We start from the raw sequence: 23659 nt of genomic DNA, 5'->3' as shown, positions 1-23659 counted from the left end.
AATTAGGGACGGAGTCCACACACATATATATGGAATATGTAGAAATGCAAGCCCCACAAACCTGTATATGCTATGTACACCCACCAACATCCCCCACACTAGAAACTATAGCAATACAGACTGTAATAACAGCACAAACATCCAGTCAGTCAATTACATCTGCAGAACCGTCAACATACCTTGTGAGAGACACAATTAAAGGCGCCATGCAAAATTGCAGCTGTTATATAATGGAACAAATGGCGATGTTACAGGTTTTGTTTGCAATAGTCCGTTATCAGACGTTGGGATGACAGGTACACCCACATGTTGAACCACATACTCTAGCTGTCACACACAGTCCACGGGGGACACGAATCCAAAGTATAATTGTCTCTATGCATAGCAGTTGCAATTACACATAACAAAACACAATACAGGCCGTCTCCCCGAAGGTAGGGCAAATGGGCAATGCCCAAATGGAGAATTCAATTATACCCCACTGTTGCCGTGTAACTGGTGAATGGAGTAGCTGCACAGCTGATATGTAAGTAATTAGTCACTCAGGAACACCAATTGGTGGGAGGAAACCACATGTTTCAGGTATCGACGTATATAAGGATGACTTGCCAGACATTCAAACCATATGCTCATACAAAATACCTGTTTAAGCAGTGTGAGAGAGACAGAGACGAAAGTCTGTAACGATAACAAGGTATGTAGAACACTCGATATGTAAGTTTATGTATAGCATGTTTTTTTATTAATTATTTACTGTATGTATAGCCTGGTTTGCATTAATTAAAAGTGTCCGCAATGCATAAAGTGGGAAATTGTATTTATGTAGTGATGTCTTGCTGAGCATACTAACGCATGTAGAAACTGTGCATCCAGCAGTGGGCCACAAGGTACACATCACAGACACCACAAGGGATGCTACATGAGGGCTTTAAACAAAACAATTCCATACAACCCGCCGTCAGTGGTAGGGTATGTCCAACAAGTACGTGCCATAGCAGAGGATAGCATATGTTGATATACTGTCACAGTAGGCATGTGTATGGGCATATAACAACAATGACATGTCTAAGGTGGTCTCGCTGTGCAAGTATGCTTTGCATTATGGGATACTATGTGAAATATGTGTAATGTATAGTATTGTAGGTAGATATGTCAGATATTCTACACAGCATAACAGGCATATCATGCATACCAAAGGTATCGTCTATTGGCATGTACAATAACAGGATACATATGGCTTGTAGGCACGGGACATTGCAATAGCATGATAGCTAATCTAAATGGAAGGGCTACCAAGTAACCATGCACAAAGGACATGTACTAGCTTCACAGGTTCATAGTGGGGTACTATGCAGTCTGGCAAGTCTATGTGTAAGCACAACTACAGTGTTCACACCAGTGGCACCTCTCTAGGGTAGTGTCCTGTGAACAGCAGAGCCATGTGTTACCTGCACCTCTGCACAGTACAGCCACTGCAGTGATCCCTGGCATACATGTGTCTCCCAACCACCAAGGGAGGTATCACATGAACAGTGCTACTGAGTGTCCCTGCGTGATGTACATAGGACTCATGTTCCAAAGCATGGTGAGTGTCCGGTTTGGGAATGTAACCCTCAAGCACATCCCACTCATTGTTGCGTGTGTGCACATATCCATGAGCATGTTGCTCACAGTGGCTTTTGCTTATGTCGCGTATGTGGAGTATATCCATTAATATTGTTGTGGACATGGGCCCTGTCTGTTCAGCAGAGGTCACCCCTGAGTATGTAGTATGCAAATGTGTACAGATGTGGTGTCCGTAGTTCAGCCGCATACTTTAACTGTCAGAGCTCAATAAACATCATGGCGTGTTAATGGTGTGGTATGTAAAGCTGTAGCTGTTGTGTAAGGTACACCCTAAATGGGGTGGTGTACCCTTGAATGTATGTAGAAGTCTTGAGTTCAGAGATACAATGGGTGCCTATGTACCAGCTACACACCCAGTACAGATAAGTGTGGCCACGTAGAAGGATATCCATGCCACAGTGGCAATACGGTAACCACAGGAGTGGGTGCGACATACGTGTATACTACAAACACGTACAATGTGACATGTATATAAGGGACTACCACCTATGTGATAGTCAGTGGGTGAATGGTGTAATGCAAAGGTGATGTTCATGCACCTTGTGTCATGCAGCTTGAGGCAATGATATTCATATCAGGTATCTGTCACAGTGACACCCATATGGATGGAGTCAGTATCAGCTGGTGGATCAATCATGGCACTTTGTATGCAGGGGTTTGTAAAGCTAGGCAGGGAAAGTCCCTCTGTGCTAGCCTGTACCTCAGGGAAGCATATACTGAACATGAGGGGCCCAATGACTGAGGACTGTGGTATGCCAAATGTAACTGAAATGCAGTAGGTACTATGGTATGCTACCCTCATTGTGTGTGTCCTGTCCATGAGCCACGTTGCATAACATCCTGAGACATAGGGTACTATGTGCAGGTGGATGTGTATGTTGTCAATACCAGAATGGAGAACGGTGCTGAAAGGCAATGAGAGGACAATGTAGGGTGTGTGGACTCCCATACCATTATCAACTACCCTGGTAACTGTATGAAAGGAGTCCACCAGGTGTAGGGTCATGCTCTGGCCCTAACAAGTCCAACCTGGGTGGCATCAAAGGACCAGAGCCCAACAATGTCTCTGTGAATGACATCCTTGATGATGTGCCCCATAGCCATGCAGAACAGTCCAGTCAGGTGTGTAGAACTATAGTCCCACTCATGCATCGTGGTGCCACCTGTGTGGAGTGTGATAAATGTTGCTGTGTGCCATTCAGGGGCCACAATGTCTGATACAAGGCTATTGCTGAATATGGTGGCCTGGTGGGGAGACATGTCGTTCATAGGTTTGTGAACATCACAGCCTGGGACTTTGGAAGGTGACATGGGGACAGTGTCCCAGGACATATAGAGTGCAGGTTAGTAGTGTGTAGGTGTGACCGCAGGGACACCGCAATGTTCCAGCATGGATTGTGGCCCTGTAGTGAGCGAGAGGGTGTAATGTTAGGATTGAATCCATCCGCCAGCATGTTGCCAACATCACCTGGGTCTGTAATGTTCCTGAGTGACTGTTGTATGTGAGAGCAGATGTGGGTGTTGCCATCGACTACTGACATACCACCATAATGCCTTGTGGTACACCCCGGAATGTGTCGCAGTAATGTTTACGTAGCTAGTCTTGGAGTATGTGATGAGGGATCCTGTGGCCTTACCGAGGCTGACCAGTGAGCTACCCCACCCATGGGATTGTACACCACTGTGCAACAGCCTCCACCTGTTGTTGTACATTATGTCCAGGGAACTTGACCACCAGAGTGGCATCTGTTATCTGGTGTGTATCATCATGGCTCTGTGTCGAATAGCATGATCCATGCAGTCGTGTACATGCTAATGAAGTGCACTGGGTTATGTTTCAGCATTTGTATGTGCATTGTCCATCTGCACGGGTGACATGATGTTAACAACCGCTGTCATAAGACGTCTGTAGTAGGTGTTGTAGTACTCATGTACTGTGTATGCCGTGAAGGGTGTGGTGCCAGGATGTGGCTAACAAGGTTGATTAGCATATGTTCGGAATCTACCAATGAGGGGATAACCCCAGGTGTGGAACACCAGTCACATGTTGGTAGTGTTCATGTCAAGGTTAATGTTGGTCTTGGAGGTGGTGTGTATGGGTTGATCCAGCCGAGTGGAGGTTATGACTCATGGATGTGTCGGTACATGAGTGGCTATCCCAGTTAAGTGTGGGGTAGTGTCAGTCACACATCAGTAGTAGCTGTCTGGTCCCTACTGTCCAGTACACCAACGAATTAGGTCTGGTAACCGTGGGGTATGTTGTTGAATCTGTAGCTTGTTACAATGTGTATAGTGGTTCCGGACACAGTTAGTTGCACATGGAGCACCTCTGATGCATTGTGCTAAGTAACTAGCCAGGATGTGTGTACAACATAGTGGGATATGGGAACACCTCAGCTGTGGGTGTGCCGGTCCAGGTATGTGCCTGAAAGGTATGGTCTGTCTATAACCTATCATTGCAGGTGTGCTCTGCAGAGCCTAGAGGCAGGTCCCAGTCACAGCAGAGATATTGGAGTGGTGCATTATAGGGTGTGCCTTGCCTGCGTGCATCATAGAGGAAGATGCAAGCATTGTGTCACATGACCCCATGTCTTGTTTGCCAGTTCCTGTTCTGCCGGTGACTGTTATTGGAAACTGTGCAAGACAGGCAGTATAGAAGCAGCAAGAGCCTTACATGTGATCTGTACTCCCAGGGCTGACAGGTGCAGGTCATCTGTGCCAAAGCATTGTGTTTGACTAGGTCAGTCAAAGCGGACAGATACCAGATGCCTGTGGAATGACAGCAGAAGCATAGGCAACTGTTGAAGTGACACAGTCAGTCGTTGTACAGTGGTATTGGGTCCGGACGAATGCATAATGCTCCCCAGGGCTAGGCCCACACCTTCAGGGCTACAAGACTGGTGAGCTATTGCATGTCCCTGCACACGTAGTCTGTGAAGTGGCATCTCAGGGCAGTCACACTAACATGGAGAATGACAGTCACATCGTACCTGGTGAGGTGTGGCATGGGTGCATAGGTTATGTTGCAGAACCAGTTACCCGACAGCAAGATGTAAGCGACTATCACCTTGTGTAGCCTGCTGTGTGGAACTGCAGTGTGACCGCCTACAGAGTCACCTGTGACTGGTGTGTTGTGTATGTTATAACACCCTATTGGCTGTATGTGATGGGCACACATGAGTCTGTGGGTATAAGTTGGTGATGTTGTGTGCCGTGATGGGGGCTGCCACTGGTGCCTACACAGAGCATGGAGAGATACTGCACAAGTTGTCCTCTTATGTGTGGCCTGTGGTGGAGATCATGTGAGACTATGTGATGAGTGGGGTGTGTTGTGAATGTTACACATCCCCACATGACTGTCAGGTGCAGTCAGGGTTGGTGACAGCATTACCCCCAGCAGGGCTGCATAAGTGCATCCCCCACAGGCTGTAGTGTCGTATGTTGGGAGGTGAGCATTGAATGTGTACATGAGACAATTGCTTTATTGCCACATGTACGACATACCCATCATATAGACAGGCAATAGCACTGGTACGTGAGAGTTGGACATGCCTGTATATACAACCATGTCTCACGGGATATGTGCGTTACGTGTGTACAACAGCTGTTGTACCATAAGCAAGCTGGAAATTTTAGGACAGCCAGTGTACCTGTGGGAAATGGTGTGGAATGGGTGCTATATTAATCAGTAGCTCATGACATGCTCACAAGTTCTGAACAAGTGCCTAGCATGACCATACAATACAGATAGGGTGTTGGATAATATCAACCCACAAGCGGTGACGACAGTCATAATGGGTGGCACCGCACTATAACCCTGCTGAGTATGGTGTGCATGTCCATGAACCATTATCACTGTAGATGTTAGCAGTACAGATGTACAAGACAGTACGGATGTTTGATTACAAATACCTTTGTATGTCACAGGAGTGTTCTACCAGTGGCCTGTTGACAGACTCACAACTACAAAAGGTGCCAGAGTGACATGTGCATATCACACCAGTGCCAGCTACAGTAGAACAGGGTTAATGTGTTGTACTCCACCCTCATTGTAGCCCATACCACACAGACAAATGTTAGGCATCTGTGTATGTAAGGATGTGAATGGCCGTGAACTATGAGGAATAGCTGTGTCGCTGTTGTGAACAACATACAGAATGGGCTGTGTGGGTGAGGTGTGTGACATATGTGCACATTCTGATGGATGATATCAGCATTGTCACCGCTAGGTGAACATCCCTGTACCCATTAACTACCACCTAGGCTGTGGTCAACATTATGGACACTGTGTAAGGGATGGTGCTGTGCAGTATACCTCCCTGCCTTGGTGACATCTCCAGGCCCCTTGGGTAGTCATACGAGGTACCATGTCATGACAGGGTGCCATCCATGAGCACAGAGATCATTGGACAGGCATATACAGCACTGGGGTGACCAATATTGGATCACATATCACCTTTAAGGGGTAATGGCCATGCGTGGATGGGCGATACCAGCCTTCACAATCCTCACCTCCACTATGCAGAATGCTGTCTACCTTGCATAAAGACATTTGCTACACCATGATGATGGACATGCTGCATGTCCATATCCTGATCTGTAAGACATACATCATGGACAGCCACAATCCTAATACTAGGATCGCCACATGCTGGACAGATCCCTGTGCCATACATGTGACATACTCCCGCCAAACCATGCAACCCTGTCCATCAAAGCTGCACATGTCATCCCAGTCATACATGGTGTGATGGCCGCATGGTAGATGTAGTATCAACTGTCCGGATCAGTGATGTAGCACTGATGCACCTCGCGGTGGCATAACAGCTGTCTGTTACAGCTAGGAAACCTTGCCCATACATGCTATGGTTGATAACCATCCCTGCGAATGACGTCCGACTAGCCATTGTCCCATGTCTATCACATGTGCAACACAGGCGATCCGTGGCAGGATGTTGAACAGCTGTACAGTGCTGTGTAGATGTATATGGCAAAACACATGCATGTACAGGTGTCCATGCCTATGTGTGCATTGTCACTGCTCAAGTCCATTAAGGCTGTGTCTGTGTTGATATGTGACATATACACAGCATTAAGGTCAACAGCATTACTGTGGACACATCCAGGCATGTGCAGATAGGTAAGAACATCAGTGCAGGCAAATAGACATGCCCACATCAAGACAGCATTCACATGGAGTATGAACACTGTAATGAGGTGACACACATATATGGTGATGATATCCAATGCATAACAGGTGTTACATGTGTGTGACACAAACACGTCAGTCGTGTCAGTGTCATGATGATTTGCAAAGATAACTGTGCAGATGTACTAGATGTCATAGAAATGTATGTGCAGCAGTATCTCTGTACATCTCTGAAACTGTGACCTGTCACCATCATTATGTCTTACAGATAATGCCTCGTACACGCCTTCCAGCGTATAGCCGCCAGGAGGATGATGTCCTCATCCTGTACCTCCATGAGAACTACGAGGTGTTGTTCAGCCATGTGCCACAGCATGCCCAGCAGAGGGATGACCTGTGGCAGGATCTACGCAGGAGGGTGAACGATGTGGGTGGCCATAACCTCACCTACCAGCAGGTGCGCAGACACTGCATGGACTTGATATGACATGCAAAACAGCATGCCACTGCAATCACCAGGGAACAAGGTGGAACAGGTGGTGGGCCACCAACCCAGCCCCCACTCACACACACAGAGGAGCTACTGGCCAGTCTGGGGACACCCTCAGAACAGCATCCACACACACTAGCTGCCATCGTGGAGGTGGGTGTCTCCCAACCAATGAGCCTGGAGTTGCCTGGTAAGTCAGTACTGCACATATGGCTATTATATCCCATTTAGTTGCATGTGTCACTGTACATTATGTAAAGTAACAACATATGCAAGGTATGTGGACACACATGCTGCATACTACAGTATGCTACCCTGTGTATGCACACATGTGCATACTATATGCTATTATACAGGCGAATGTGTTAACATGCACAGTGCACCCTGTGGCTGTCATACAGTTATGGATAATGTTCATACTGCTGTGTCACCCCTATACAGGTACCTCTGGTGTGCCGCACAGACATGAGTCTGTTGCAGGTGAGACTGTCATCAGTATTAGGCATGTTAAAGCATAGATCTATTTGCCATGTGGCCAGTTAACAGTTACACACTTGATGTTCGTTCCAGTCACGATATACAGGTCGCATCACCCATCATTCACACAGGCCACCCATGTGCAATATATACAAACAAAATGATACACCGACTTGAAACCACAGTAGTTGTCATTGCTACATGTGTGGTCAGCTGTGCATACAATGGTGGAGGTGTTCTACAATGGAGGCATATGTAGTATGCATTAGAACAACATGTCTGGTATGCAAACAGTACCACACAGTGAGCTGTGATATGGGCAACCCACAGGTGTCACCATTGTGTTATATGCCCCTGCATTGGGTGCACACATTATGATGTGCCATTTGACATGTCCCTGACACGTAGTGTTCTGGCTGCAATATTGTCACACTATCCCATGACCCATACCCCACATACCAAACATACAACCCGTTGTCTGCATAGTCCTGTGGATGGTGACATATCTGACATCTATGGGTGTATGTCATATGGGACAACACAGACATGTGAGATAGATGGCCATCACACACATTTGGCCAACACATGTGCACACATGGCCATGGGGGATGGCCAGAGACACGTAGCCACACAGTAGATGTGATGTGTATACACCCTGTTGCACATTGTCCACACATGGTCCAATTATAGCCTTAGTTGACTGATTATACAGTTGATGTGGTACACTGGACATCCTAAAAGCCTGTGCACAGCTAGTGGAGGTGTCACTGAAGTCTACCATATAAGATCTGTTGAACATCACGACTGTGTCATAGCAAGACAGTAGTCACCTGTACAGCTTCCACAGGCATTGACACCACATCAGGCCACAGATACTGTACATTTCCCTTGCTGCTGTAGGACATCACCGTTAGCTGTGCACCTCGTGTGTGTGGTACATCAATGTCATGTGGGAAATGGTGAATTGACATGTCCGCTATGTGTGGCCCTGTAGTTGTTGTGCAGGGGTGTCATCTGTAGGTCCTCCAGTGACCTGTCACTTGACACAGCATGGTTTGGTGTGTATACACCTCAGCATTGTGGGTCACAATCCACAGTTATGTCATGGGTATGCATGCAGTTATGGCTATGCAATGTGTACATATTATGCATTGTACAGCAATATAGATGCCTCATGATGCCATGCAATGGCACAGTGTCTGTACTTCACACTGTATAGCAATGTAGATGGCTCACACTACCCTTCCATGCTCATGCACATTTGCTAAAGATGCATTCTATCTGTAGGGCATACAGAAAACACCACAATGTGATGCCCATTACGATGCTGCACATGTGTCAGGACACCATTGTGTCAGACATGTATGCATGTTAATGCACACGTCAGCAGATTACATGTCAAGTTCATGTCAGCCATGTGTACTGTTATCCTGTTCTGGTCCACATGGTGTATCACAGGGATGCATGCATACTACCATGATTGTGTGAACTGCATGGCTACTGATATGACACCTGCTTGCTGTAGTGTGCACCCCAGGGAGGTATGCTTACTAACACTATTAATGTCTGAGCTGCATGCCCTCTGCTGTATCACAGGCATGCTGCATGCCATCTGTCAAATCACATGCATGGTGTGTCTGTGTGTGTGTGTGTGTGTGTGTGTGTGTGTGTGTGTGTGTGTGTGTGTGTGTGTGTGTGTGTGTGTGTGTGTGTGTGTGTGTGTCTGTGTCTGTGTGTGTGTGTGTGTGTGTGTGTGTGTGTGTGTGTGTGTGTGTGTGTGTGTGTGTGTGTCTGTGTGTGTGTGTGTCTGTGTGTGTGTCTATTGTAATTTAGAGTCTTTCTTTGCATTCACAGGTGATGTAGGTGCGTTACCCTCCTGTGGTCCATCTGATGTTAGTGTCCCCACAGATACTAGCAGTGATGAACATATGATGAGGTACAGGCAGGGTTGTCAGGGGCTGAATCTGTGCCAATGTTTGCCATCCCAGCTATGTCCCCCTCTTCCCCGCACACAGTTCTGCTGCCAACACATACTGCATCACCAGTGGCCATAAAGGAAGGACAGTCAGCGTCTGTTAGCATGGAACAGGAACGTGTGGTGGCTACAGAAGGTGTGTCTACACACCATGGTGTCAGTGTAATGACTGCAGATGTGCCACACAGGCATGTGGCCGGTGCTGCTCGTAGGAGGACCTCTGGCAGACATGCACCTGCAGGACAGAGCGCAGCAGCTGGTATCACCAGACACATGTTCCAGACTGTAATAGCAGCACAGGCACGTGCTGAACAGCAGAACAGAGAAGGGCAGAGGCTGCAGAGGGCTGCTATCCATACCCTAAATGACAACATCCAGGCATTGGCAAATGCTCAACAGCAGATTGCTGTTGTTCTGGACAGGCGATTGGGTGACATGGCCGGAATCCTTGACCATGGTATGGCAATCCGCGAGCATGAGCTGTCTGTGTTGGAATATCTGGTAGGAGTGAGGTGTAGGCCATGTGGATGTAGGCCAGCTACACCACCTAGTGCAGGTCAATGTGAGCGTGTCACCTCACATGCTCGCTTCCATAGTGCAGGTAGCAGTAGCAGTGCAGCTGGTGCTGCACTGTCCACACCAGGACACAGCAGGCCACGTGGATGTGGCCCTGGATGTTCCCAGCGGGGACACGGTTCCAGTGGACATGTGTCGTCGGACAGTAGCCAAGCTGTACCTCCACCTGGTAGTGCCCATGCAACCCCTGGCAGGCACAGGTCACGTGGCTGTGGCCGGACACAGTGAGCTGTACAACCTGGTCTGTACAATCTGGAGCTGTCAATAATACCCCGTGTAGGCCTCACAAAAGGCAGAACTGTGTGCACACATACACACACACACAGCAAAGACATCTGTAGGGCACCACAACACCCACATGCATACTGAACAGACATGTCCAATCATATCACTGGCCCTTACCCACACACAAGATGTCATCCATTGGTGCAGCCTATGCCCCTGGCAAACATTATCACCCTGTGCATATGATGAAGCCTGTGCCGCATCCCTGTCATCCACACCGTTGGTGCAGGGACATGCTCAAATGGTCTGATGCACAGGGAGAACAGAATAGTGAGAAGTGTATATTACATTAGTTGTGTAAGAATAGTGAGAGAAGTGTATATTACATTAGTTGTGTGTGAATAGTGAGAGACATGTATATTACATTAGTTGTGTACTGTTGACACGCACCAGACATACCATGTAGTACAGGTTTAGCATGCATTGTTATATGTTCACAGTATGTGTCTCGGTAACAACAGTAACAGCATGTTGGTAATGATGCCCTGGTTCCCTCCTTATGGTCTACTTGCATGTGCCTACAGGTGGCACTGTTTGCAGTCCCCCATGTGTAACTGTGGAGTACTCATAGGCACATATGGCAATATCAGCATGCTATACATAGCCTCAGCCTGACTGTTGGAAAGTCTAACATAACACAGATGTCCACACATATACTGATCCAGAAGCATGTGGGCAGTTTAATAGGCTACAGTGGCTAGAGATGTGACATCCATACCAGGTCACATCACAGGTATGTTGACATGGTGCAGGGGTTGTACACAGCGGTCTGGCCAATGATAATGTTAGAGGCCACTTGATAGCATGAGGCCTCATTGTGTAGCAGTAATACCCTGTCACAGTACAGGAACATGCTCACACTCACGGGGTCAATAACACTATAATGCAGACCCCATAGTGTGGAGGTGAGGACCCTTGCCTATGTGATCATCACTGTCACAGTACTGTGAACCAACACAACCCGACACAGAGAAAGAACATGTACAGGTAGCCAGTGCGGCTGAGACCGATGGCATCAACAGGGTAGTGGACTGCATCACCAAGAGGGGTTAGGGATCCTGTGTGTTCTGTATGGTAGCATACGCCTCACTCCATGCACTAGACAGCCATACATACCTACATACACACACACACTGTGTAGACCACAAATGTCATACACATATGGATAGCTGATTGTTGCCTCCACAGTGATTTTTGAGATATGCAGCAGTATTGGCCGCATTATGTGTACCAACGCTACCTTCGGCAATTGTGCTGCTATATGCACACGGGAGGATGTAAGTGTTACAGGTGTCAAATGACGTACTGTTGGTAACACCTGACTGCTGTGTAGGTTTTATGTCTCCACCGTCAAGTAAGGGTAACATAGCATACTTTTGCACATGTAATGGTAGGATGGTGTGTGACACACCTGTGAGCCGTCCCCGGCAAACATCCATCTACACAGGTGGATCACCAATTTATGTACACACATCCATCCATCCATACCTGCTGTACATCCTACCGTACTGTCAGTATGTCACCATATACAGGTGTCAATGATGGGGGCTGCATTGCAACTGCATGTTGTAGGTAGACACAGATGAGTTACTTACATCAGCTACTGCACATGCATGGTAGCTGCATGCACACTACAGATTGTACATGTGTGTTGGTCCTACATGCCTGTCATGTAGCCATGTTTGTATGCATTGCAATTGGTGGACGTGTGTTGACATACATAACACATGGACTGTTGTATGATATGATGTGTGTCATGGACAAACAGTACATTCCAAACTGTGCCCTTCCGTGTTTAGAATCTATGTGCATGCATGCAAGACAGCCCTTTGCAACTGCTAAGTGTGTGAGCATGCCCAGTACGCCGTTGTGTAGATGGACACACAGTACATTCCAAACTGCGCCCTACCATGTTTAGAATCCGTGTGCATGCAAGATGGCCCTTTGCAACTGCTGTGTGAGCATGCCCAGTACACCATTGTGTAGATGGACACACAGTACATTCCAAATAGATGTGTGATACTAAGCGTGTTGGCATGGCCATTGACATCCTGTATAGCGATGGTGGTCATCCAGGCAACAGATGTCCATTTTCAATGTCACGATGGATGCCTACATTGAACACACTGGTTGCTGTCTTGAAGGGTGTACTGTCTGTGGCACATCCCGTATCTATGTAGTGTTGTTGTAGTGCTCTATAGATATTTGGTTGCCCCGATCACACCACTGCCGTGTGTTTGTCTACGTCTACCTTGGGACAATAATATGCTTTCAGACTTCTCACTCTCTATACATTCCCTATCGGTGTCCTTGCCTTTGCGGATGATGTCACCCACCTAGAAGTATGCCTCTTGGAGTGCTGTGCTCAGTAATCTCGGTAGCGCTTTCTGTAAATGCATAATGCTGTAGTGTGATAAGGTAATTAGGTGTATGTTCGACTCCCAGCCCTGTCAAGTGTGTGTGTGTGTGTGTGTGTGTGTGTGTGTGTGTGTGTGTGTGTGTGTGTGTGTGTGTGTGTTTGTTTCCATCTGCCTGGGGACACAGTAATGCTTTTAGATGCCTCACACCACATACATTCCCTATCGGCATTTTTGCCTTTGGGGATGATGTCACCCACCTAGAAGTATGCCTCTGGGAGTGCTGTGTTCTGTAAATGCGTCATGCTGTAGTGTGTTAGGGTATATAGGTGTATGTTCGACTCCCAGCCCTGCCAAGTGTGTGTGTGTATGTGTGTGTGTGTGTGTTTGCGCACATGCTCCCATCTGCCTGGGGACTCAGTCTTGCTTTTAGACGCTGCACACCACAGCAGTTTGCTACCGACGTCTTTGCCTTTGCAGATGATGACACGCACCTAGATGTCTGCATCTGGGACTGCTGTGCTTAGTAATGTCAGTAGCGCGTTCTGTAAATGCATCATGCTGTAGTGTGTTAGGGTAGTTAGGTGTATGTTCGACTCTCAGCCCTGCCAAGTGTGTGTGTGTGTGTGTGTGTGTGTGTGTGTGTGTGTGTGTGTGTGTGTGTGTGTGTGTGTGTTTGCACGCATCGCATGCTCCCATCCGCCTGGGGGCTCAGTCTTGCTTTTAGATGCCACACACCACAGCAGTTTGCTACCAACGTCTTTGCCTTTGCAGATGATGACACGCACCTAGATGTCTGCCTCTGGGACTGCTGTGCTTAGTAATGTTGGTAGCGTGTTCTGTACATGCGTCATGCTGTAGTATGTTAGGGTAGTTAGGTGTATGTTCGACTCCCAGCCCTGCCAAGTGTGTGTGTGTGTGTGTGTGTGTGTGTGTGTGTGTGTGTGTGTGTGTGTGTGTGTGTGTGCGTGTGTGTTTCCAGCTGCATGACAACAGTACATTGCTTTGACAGTATTCACTCTCCATAACATCCGTGTGGCGTCTTTGCCTTTGATGCTGCTGTCTGCAGGCTAGATGTGTGCATGTGTGAATCATGTGATCCACTGATCATGGTAGCGCGTTTTGTAACTGCGTAATGCTGTCGTGTGGTACAGTGCTTATGTTTATGTTCTGCTCCCAACCCTGCCACGTGTGTGTGTGTGTATATGTATCTATCTACATATATATATGTATATATATATATATATATATATATATATATATATATATATATATGTATATATATATATATATATATATATATATATATATATATATATATATATATAGTATATTGTATATAGATATGTATGTTGGGATTATCACTCTTGATTGTGCTGCATTGTCTGTACGTGAGCACCTTGGATGTATGTACATCTGCTATGGCTCTGTTATAGTGCACATACTGTGTGCTGTAGTGATCGTGGGTTATACATGTGTAGTGACCGGTTATTGTGTTGCTGGGTATTACACGGGCATTGGAAACAATGTTAGTGCAGCACCTTTGACTGGTCGTATGCAGATCTCGGCAACAGTCAGCAGTGGTTATTACATTGGAGTGTGAGTATGGCTCATATCCGTCTGTAGTAGCTGTCAATTCTATGCACCCCAGGTTAACATTACAGACGCACGTTTATCCACAGGTTGTGGTACAGATCCCAGGACTGTATGTGTAGACATTGACAGGTGCAGGACTCGGTTGTGTTGGATGCATGGAGGGGTGTCCATGGCCAGTAATGGGGATCTCTACAGCCTGGCAGGTACGGTCTGTAACGGTCCCACAACCTCCTGTATATGGCTGACACATGCTGTACCTGTGTATATGCAGACACACACACTTACCACAAACAGCTACGGCTATCACATACACACACCCATTGCACCACCATTGGGCCATGCAATAACCGTTGTCCCTCACACACACACACACCTACGTGTACATTGGATGGCTCTATCACAGCTCTGGACATGTTAACACCACACCCTGTGCATATGTTGTCACCTGTGCCACCACCTGTGATGTGTAACATTGATGCAGGATCTGATTAACCTGGTGCTGCTGCACACAGTGGCTTTATTCCACTGTATTGATGTTAGCATGCTGTTAACACACAGTGTGTTACTTCCAGGTGTACTTCAGCAGGCATGATGCATTGCAGCTGTGACCATCACTGTAGCATAGTTTACAGCACTGTTACCTCTGATGATGTAGTCTCTATCCATGCGCCATTTCACTGATGTGTGTAGTATTGGCAGCATGTGTGTCTGTGTGTGCAGTACGTGTGTGATGTGTGTAGTACACATGTATACCTGCTTACAAATGCATACATGACATTACACTGGCTTCACCATTCGTACACTAGCTTACTCGTTCTTCCACACGCGCACACGGGCTAACACGCGTGCACACATGCTTACTCGGGCTTACTGGCACGCACAGGCGCAGACACACTGTGGGCAGGTTTGCAGGTCACATCGGTGGTATCCATGGCGTACGCTGTCAGTCTTCTGACATTTCCTAGGATAGCTCATGACACGCCTCTTCCACTGAGTACTGACAGCACACATGTGACACTGCTCCAGTGAGGTTACAGTGTTTTGTACATACACACTCCTGTTGTCACCTGTCTTCTACTCTAATCGTCCCCTTAACCTACACTACACTGTAGAGGCTTGGCCCATATGGCATGATATGTTGTGATTCACTATCCTCAGCCTCACTTGCCTCACATTGCCTACAAATGCTTTGTTACATCTCTGACAGAGCACTTCCACACATAGGTACCAGTACGCAGTAGCCATGTTGTCTCCAGCTTGCCATTCATCTGCATGGCCTACTAACATCTAACTAAACCTACATTTTGTATGTATATTATCCATATGTCTTGTTTTGAAGTGCAGCACGTTCTCGTGGCGCTGCGCTACACTTCCACACCAGGGATCGGGGGAGGACAACTACTGGTTCATTGATATCCAATGGACAAAGCCGCCACTGGCCTTGGACTTGGACATTGGCATGCTTCTTCGACTGTATTCATACTGTATTTGCAGCTGTCATTGCTCCGTTTAGCAATGTGCAAAACGTTAGTCGCATAACATCCGGGAACATTTCTGCACATAACTCTGCTCTTGCACGGACAGCTTACTGTTTCATGTATCGCGTAATTACGTAGGGTTACCACCTGTCCCACTTTTTGAGGGACAGTCCCTCTTTGGGCAGTTGTGTCCTTCAAAATATTGTGCAAAAATGGCAAATGTCCTGAGATTTTAGGACAAAATTATTTTCTATATTGTATGTAATAGTTGCATAAAACAGTTATTCTGTATCTGAAAGACCTAAATGTTATATGAAACAGAATAAGGAACAAAAATGCTACAATAATAAACTTTTATTCAGGCAAACAACTGAAGTTCTGTCCTTTGTATTGGCCTTGGGTATGTTTTGCCCTGCAAAATCCCATGTTTGTAGCACAAATGTCCCACTTTGGCCATTTGGAAAGGTGGCAACCCTATAATTACATAATTTGCATAGCTTACACATACAAATGGGGTATATTGCAAATCACAACATTGTCCGTGCAATGTTCATGTTACGGGCGGTCTTGCACGCCCCTGCGGGTGTTTGCTGAATAGTCTGGCAGTCATCTTTCCTTGCTGTACTCTCACTCAATCCATACATGCTGAAGGCGTCATGTATCATGGCCTAGGCTTTGCTGTGTGCTATGTCTATTTGTGGTGTATGCATGGCTGTGGGTATGTCCCACTGTCATCACTGGTAAAGGTGACACCCTATAGGTACTTCCTGTAGACTGCTGTGTCATTTGACATGTCAGCACATACCTGCGGATGAACTTCCTACTGCAGCGCTTTTCATACCTTCTGCGTTATCTTGCGGTTGATAATGCTGTTTCCTCAGACATGTATCTGTTTCTGATCATACCTATCAACCTCCTAGTGCAAAACATCTGTACAAAGCCTAACATGCTGGGGGGACAGATAGGGGCAGATTCTACATATTGCTCTTCCAAACGTAGATAGTTGACAGTATTATAGGTTTTGCATTAGTATGACCTTTCTGAGGGATTTAGGGTCTTAAATACATATGTTTATCATTATTTAATGATGTCAGTTCTCAGGTATTTGGCAGACAGGTACAGATTGTGAGAGGAACACACCACACATATGAGGCATACATCTGCACATTCGTACAGTTACACCAATACACACAATACATGGCGCCATCACAGGCCAGTTACCATTACATTCCTATTGCAGGACACACCCACCCACTGGGTTATATTCCTCACACAGGCCAACAGGTGCTTATCCACACTACTTATTCCATCATGTACCTTATGTGTACACCGGTATTTGCGCTTTCCGTCAGTGGCAGAGCTCATGTACGAGTATGGGGGACTGGACACTGTATCGGTGACACTGCATGACACCCTGAGGGACACATGTCGTTTGAGTCTATTAACCTTCCACATTGACTTTCACAGACCATACGTTGTAATTCACATTTGTGGACAAACATGCTTATCACTTGTACATGTTTTGTCATTTGTCCTGACGTCTTTCTTCTCACCTGTCCACCTAGTATCACTAGTTCTGTACATTTCATTAGGACGGGTTACCTTCATACCTCTCACCTGTACACATTATGGGTATACGCCCTGGGGTTTGACCTATGATTCTGTTACATTTGTCATGATGATGTGCCTTTCTGATAGATTGCTGGCAAGCCATGACGGACTGTGCGGTTAGGTAATCATGACTGACATTTCTATTTCATGATTACTAACTCTCATAACATTCGTATTCCCGACTACGCAATTATTCTATCAACGGTCTGACTTTGTCTGAGGTATAGTTAATATAGTCCCTATTTGTCTGTCGTGTACTATGCCTTAGTCCAGCAGTCTTATTCTGACATTCTGGCAGGTATGGTTACCATCTTGGTCATATGCGTGTCCATCCATGATAATCGCCTACATGACACTGATATAGGTCCCTACGTTTTCCCCCAATGGTTTATACAATATCCAGTGGATGTGTTGCACCTTTTTGGTGAATATAGGCGTGTGCTATACCCACATAGGTATATTGATCACTCCCATGGGACGTACCTAATAGATCTGTGCCAACCAACACCTTGGCCCAATTCTGCATACCCATGATTCCCATACCTGACAAACCTCCACAGTACCCATTAGATATGTTTAATGTGAGCGATAATAAAGTGTGAGGACACTTCCGAGCACTCCCCACTCTGTGGATATCAGCTCGTACGTCATACATTCAATCGACCCATGTGTTATTACCCTTGCACCTGCTACTATTGCATGTACAGCTATATCGTAGTTGCAGCTGTGACGTCTTTAGCATCAATGACGGTTCGCACTTCGTACGGATCAATTTTTGGGGTCCTGCAAAGGACACCTATATTCATGTTTAATGTGTAGAACTTGCAGGCCCTGTCACACTGGTACTTTCCGGGAAATGGTTTGGAAACCATCGATGTATTCTCCTTTCATGCATGTCTGTCTGTCTATCCATATTAGCTATACCGTGACCTATTTATGTAAATGTGTTATATGTACAGGGACATATGTTTGTTGTGTATATATCTATTCATATATCGTGTGTGTATAGATATATATATCTGTACATATATACATATTTCTGTACATTCCTCATCTCGTAATTTGCTTTGGATTATGTCTGTGGATATATGTGTATATATATAGGTTCATAGGTTCATAGGTTCATACTAGGCTATCTGCCCAAGGGCATTTATAAGCCTAGCCCATAGTTATGTGGCTTTCGCCACCCTTTAGTTTGAATAAAAACTATGCCTATCATTTTTCTGTGCCTCTGTCAAGCAGTGACACTGAAGTAATCCCTGGGGTATATCTGCGATCTCCCATCCATTGGTCAAGATTCCTCTTGAACAAGGCCAGCGAGGTGCTCTGCCTCACATGTACCGGGATTTTGTTCCACAGCATAGGGAGTCTCTGGGTGATGAATCTGTCCCTCCAGCACGTTCTATTTATAACCGTGTCAAGGTTTAAGTCTCCGCCCTTGTGGTTCTGAGGGATCTAGATTTTTGAGGTGAAGCATATTCATCAAATCTGGGTTTGACATGGCCTTATATGTCAGGCACAGGTCACCTCTGAGCAAGCGGTATGAGACTGAATAAAGCTGGAGTTCTTTCAGTCAGGCAGCATAAGACATATTTTTGAGACCCTTTATCCTTTTGGTGAGGAACTTTTGGGGCCTTTCAAGCTGCATCAGGTGTCTGGTCAGATACATTCGAACGGGCATTGTACTCAATCATAGGTCTAATGAGTGATGAGTACAGGGGACGATGACCTCCCTTGATCTAGATGTGAATCCCTTCATGATCAGGTGGGCGATATAGAAGGTTTTCCTAACTACTTTAGCAACATGAGTGTCAAGCGAAAGACTACTGTCAACTTGGGTCCCAGATCCCTGATGACTTTTCTGTGCTCAGTGGATTGTCACCTATATGGTAGCTAGGGGTAACCTTGTTTTTCCCGAAGGGTATGACTATGCATTTTTGGCGTTAACTTCAGGCCATGGCTCTGCCACCAGTTATCCATTTCTGTGAGGCCCTTCTGGAGGATATCTGTGTCAGATGTGTTTTCGACTATGGTGCCCAGTTTGCAGTCATCTGCAAACTTTGTCAGCCATAACCCTCCTGTGTTTGCTTGTACTTCAGAAAAGTAGATGCTGAACAAGAGTGGACCCAGGACTGACACCTGTGGGACACCACTTGTGACAGGCTTTGAGTCTGACATGGCTCCAGCAACTCTGACCCTGTGGGTTCTGTCGCTTAGCCAGTTTGCAACCCATCTTGTGATGTATGGGTTTACATTCAAGCTGATGAGTTTTTCGATGATACCTGAGTGGGGTATTGTGTCGAAGGCCTTTGCCAGGTCGAGGTAGGCTGTATGGACTGCCTTTCCTCATCAATGGCCTTGGTGACTGTCTCGAAAAAAGTCAACCAAGTTTAAGAGGCAGGATCTGCCTTTGACAAAGCCAAACTGGGTTGGATCCAAAGTCTGCAAGTTCCCTATGTCTTTATTTATGAGTTCCATTATGATCCTCTCCATGGCTTTGCAGATAAGGCTTGTCAAGCTAATGGGCGGTAATTTCCAGGGTCTGTGGAGGCACCGCCTTATGAAGTGGGACCACAGTCGCGGCGCCACTCCTTGGGTACGTATCCTGAGGTGAGGCTAAGATTAAACAGCTGTCCTAACTGTGGGTTTAATTCCTCGTTGAGTTCATGAAGCACACAGCAGGGGACACCATCCGTCCCATGGATGCTGTGTTTTTGCCTTAGTGAGGCAGTTCTCACCTGGGCGTTGGAGATGTTTGGGGGCTACAATCCTCTGGAATAGATATCTCTCCTTTTGGGGGAGGGAGAAGTTTGCACTGAACCTGTCAGCCAGTATGTTAGCAATGTGTGTAGGTTCAGTAATTTTCACATCATTTTGAACTAATTCTGAGCATATCTGGGAGTTTCCTCCTAGGTTTCTAACATAGCTAAAGAAGGCCTTATGATTGTCTTTAGAGTCCTTGGCGATTTTTCTCTCAAAATTTGCCTTTGATGATTTTATGAGAGCTCTTAGTTTATTACTTATAATGATCAAAGGTGTCTTACCTTTCAAGGATTTTGCTCTATCTTGTAGTAGCTTCCTCCTTTTGTTGTAGAGCTTGTTTATGGCTGGGGTCCACCAGACTGGACGCTTGCCTTTGGTACAGAGAGTCTTAGTTTTGTTTGGGATTGCCTGATCCATGCAGTCCTGTAGGTGCTGGTAGAAGGCATTTGTAAGTGATTCAGCGGTTTGAGTAATGTTTACCACTGGCTCAGGGGCCTTAAAGGAGACCACACTAGTTTTTAGAAGTGTGAAATCGGCTTTTGAGAAGTTTTTCACTGTGGTCTTTTTTGTTTCAGGTGGGGGCGGGATGAGGACCTCCAGCGAGATTAGTTTATGATCTGATCTGATCTCACCAGTGAGGGGTATACTTCCGGTGTTGAACATTTTGATCCCATGTTCGTGATGATGAGATCAAGTATGTTTTCACCTCTTGTGGGGATGGTGACTAGTTGTTCCATGGCATTTGAGTTTATGAACTCCAGGAATCTTTGGGTTAGAGTGTTCGGGCTTGAGTAGTGTTCCCAGTCTATATTAGGGTAGTATGATGGTGTTTGGAGATACATTTATCCCCTCCAATGTTTTCAGGAAGGCCATATATCTCCATATCATACCTTTCAACCGTACAGATTTCCGCTGCATGTACAGCTGTTTGCCTCTTATCTCTGCTCCGTTTTTCATAACCTTGTGTCTATCTGGCAAGTTAGTGGCATATCATTAAAGACTGACGTTGGTAAATAATGACAAACATTTCAGGTTACGACTTCATACCCTTCAGAGAATCCATGCTAGTGACACACCTGTTATTCTATCTAGTTTCTATGTTTGTTAGGCAATATCTGGGGATTGTCCCTATTTGTGGTCCATTTTTCATAACCTTGTGTCTATCTGGCAAGTTAGCAGCATATCATTAAAGACTGACGTTGGTAAATAATGACAAACATTTCAGGTTACGACTTCATACCCTTCAGGGAATCCATGCTAGTGACACACCTGTTATTCTATCCACTTTCTATGTTTGTTAGGCAATATCTGGGGATTGTCCCTATTTGTACCAGTAGTTGTCATGGCTTTGTCCGGTTTCGTACTTTATGGGGTTAACAGGTATGAACCATGTACATAGAACGTGGGGAAAACACCATTCATTTTCTATTCTGTGAGCGGATTACACACGCGCATGCGCACTTGTATATCCTTATTGTGGGTTACATATGTTTCATAGATAATTGTGCTTCCGTGAACTTTCATAATTCTGACCGTAACAGTTTCATATCTGTATTCCAGTTTACGGACTACTGCGAAACACACGTTCACCTTTACATATTTGAATGTGTGTACAGCACGAATGCTTTCATTACACTTTCATGTTATATGTGCAGTGGTCGTAGGTCAACCGGGACTGCATTCACATTAGCCAGATACCGGAACCGCTATTCTATTGGTGTTCTCCCTCATTGATATGCATACCCATAGTACTTAGCTACATCAACATACGCCTCACCGCTTCACCTACGACACAGGCATCCATTCTCCTGCTGGGAAAAAGGCGGTACTACATATTACACATTCCCTATTGCCTACTGCTGTGGACTCCGGCTGCATTGTTAATCACTCTGAGGATATGCAGAACACCAAGGTATATAGTCCAGCCACATACAGGTCTTTGATTGTCAGGGTGTTCATGTAGTGATCTGGGTTTAGGCTTGTCCACCTGGTGCACGGAACTTCCCTGGCCGAGGTCAAATGTTAGACGAAGCATATGGACAGGGATTATGTCCCTATTTTGAAGTTTTACCTGTGTTTCTAGACACAGGTGTTTGGGCACCTGTCAGCAGCTTATTCTGTTGGCATTACATATTATGGGTGGGGTTGTTACAGTCCATACTCCACGGTGAGGGGTGTTCCCATTCACATTTGACTATTACCTGTATACAGTCATACGGGGATTATTATTTTTGGACATGAAGTGGCTACAGGTACGCAGTTGTACATTACACAAGTGTGAAGGGCTGTTCCTGTAAATATGTACGGACCATACCTCTCAACCTCTTAGAGCACCGAACCTATGCAAAACATACACGATGGGGGGACAGTTAGGGACACATTTTAACGATTGCTCATACAAGCTTAGAACATTGATAGAATGCTAGGTTTTGCATTAGCATGACTTTTCTGCAGGTTGTGGAGTCTTATACTCAGGATATTTCTCATTATTTAGTGACGTCAATCCTCAGCTATTTACCACACTGGTGCAGATTGTCGGAGGCACACGACAACACTATGGGGTGAACCTGTGGTCATTCTTAGGGTTGCCACCTTTTCGACTGCCCAAAGTGGGACATGTTCTGTAGAGATGTCAGATTTTCCAGGACAAAACATACCTACAGCCGTGCATAGTACAGAAGTTTAACCTTTTTTGTACATATAACAGCTTATTCTAGTAACATTTGTATTGCTTATGCTACTTCACATAACATATTGAGGATTCATATATAAAATAACTGTTTTATGCGACTATTAAAGTAAATTAGAAAATAACATTGTCCTAAACTCTCAGGACATTTGCATTTGCTATATATCTTGATTTTTTTCACAGGACACAACTGCCTACAGAGGGACTGTTACTCGCAAAGTGGGACAGGTGGTGACCCTAGTCATTCTGCGAATATCCGGACAGTTGAGCGGTATGGCACGGACCTCTGTAATATGCTGTTGTGTTCTGGCACAGCAGTAGCTCAGCATTAAAGACTGCAGTCAGAACGTGCTGACAGACAGTTGGGTTTCAGACTTCATACTCCAGACATTAATGCCAATGTGCAAACTGTTATTCTATCAAATTCTATGTTTCTAAGAGATATGTTTACAGATTGTCCCTGATTTTGGACCTTTGTCTCACTTATATTCACGGCTCTGTCCAGATATCTTGCTCACACAGGTTGACAGGTATGGTCAGTCACGACTGCACACAGTCAGTGTCCCTCACACTTGATCAGGGTTGAC

This window comes from Protopterus annectens, chromosome 4.part0 (assembly GCF_019279795.1).
Source record: "Protopterus annectens isolate FY-2018-M chromosome 4.part0, PAN1.0, whole genome shotgun sequence".
Lineage (NCBI taxonomy): Eukaryota > Metazoa > Chordata > Ceratodontiformes > Protopteridae > Protopterus > Protopterus annectens.
This window is presented reverse-complemented; position numbering follows the sequence as displayed.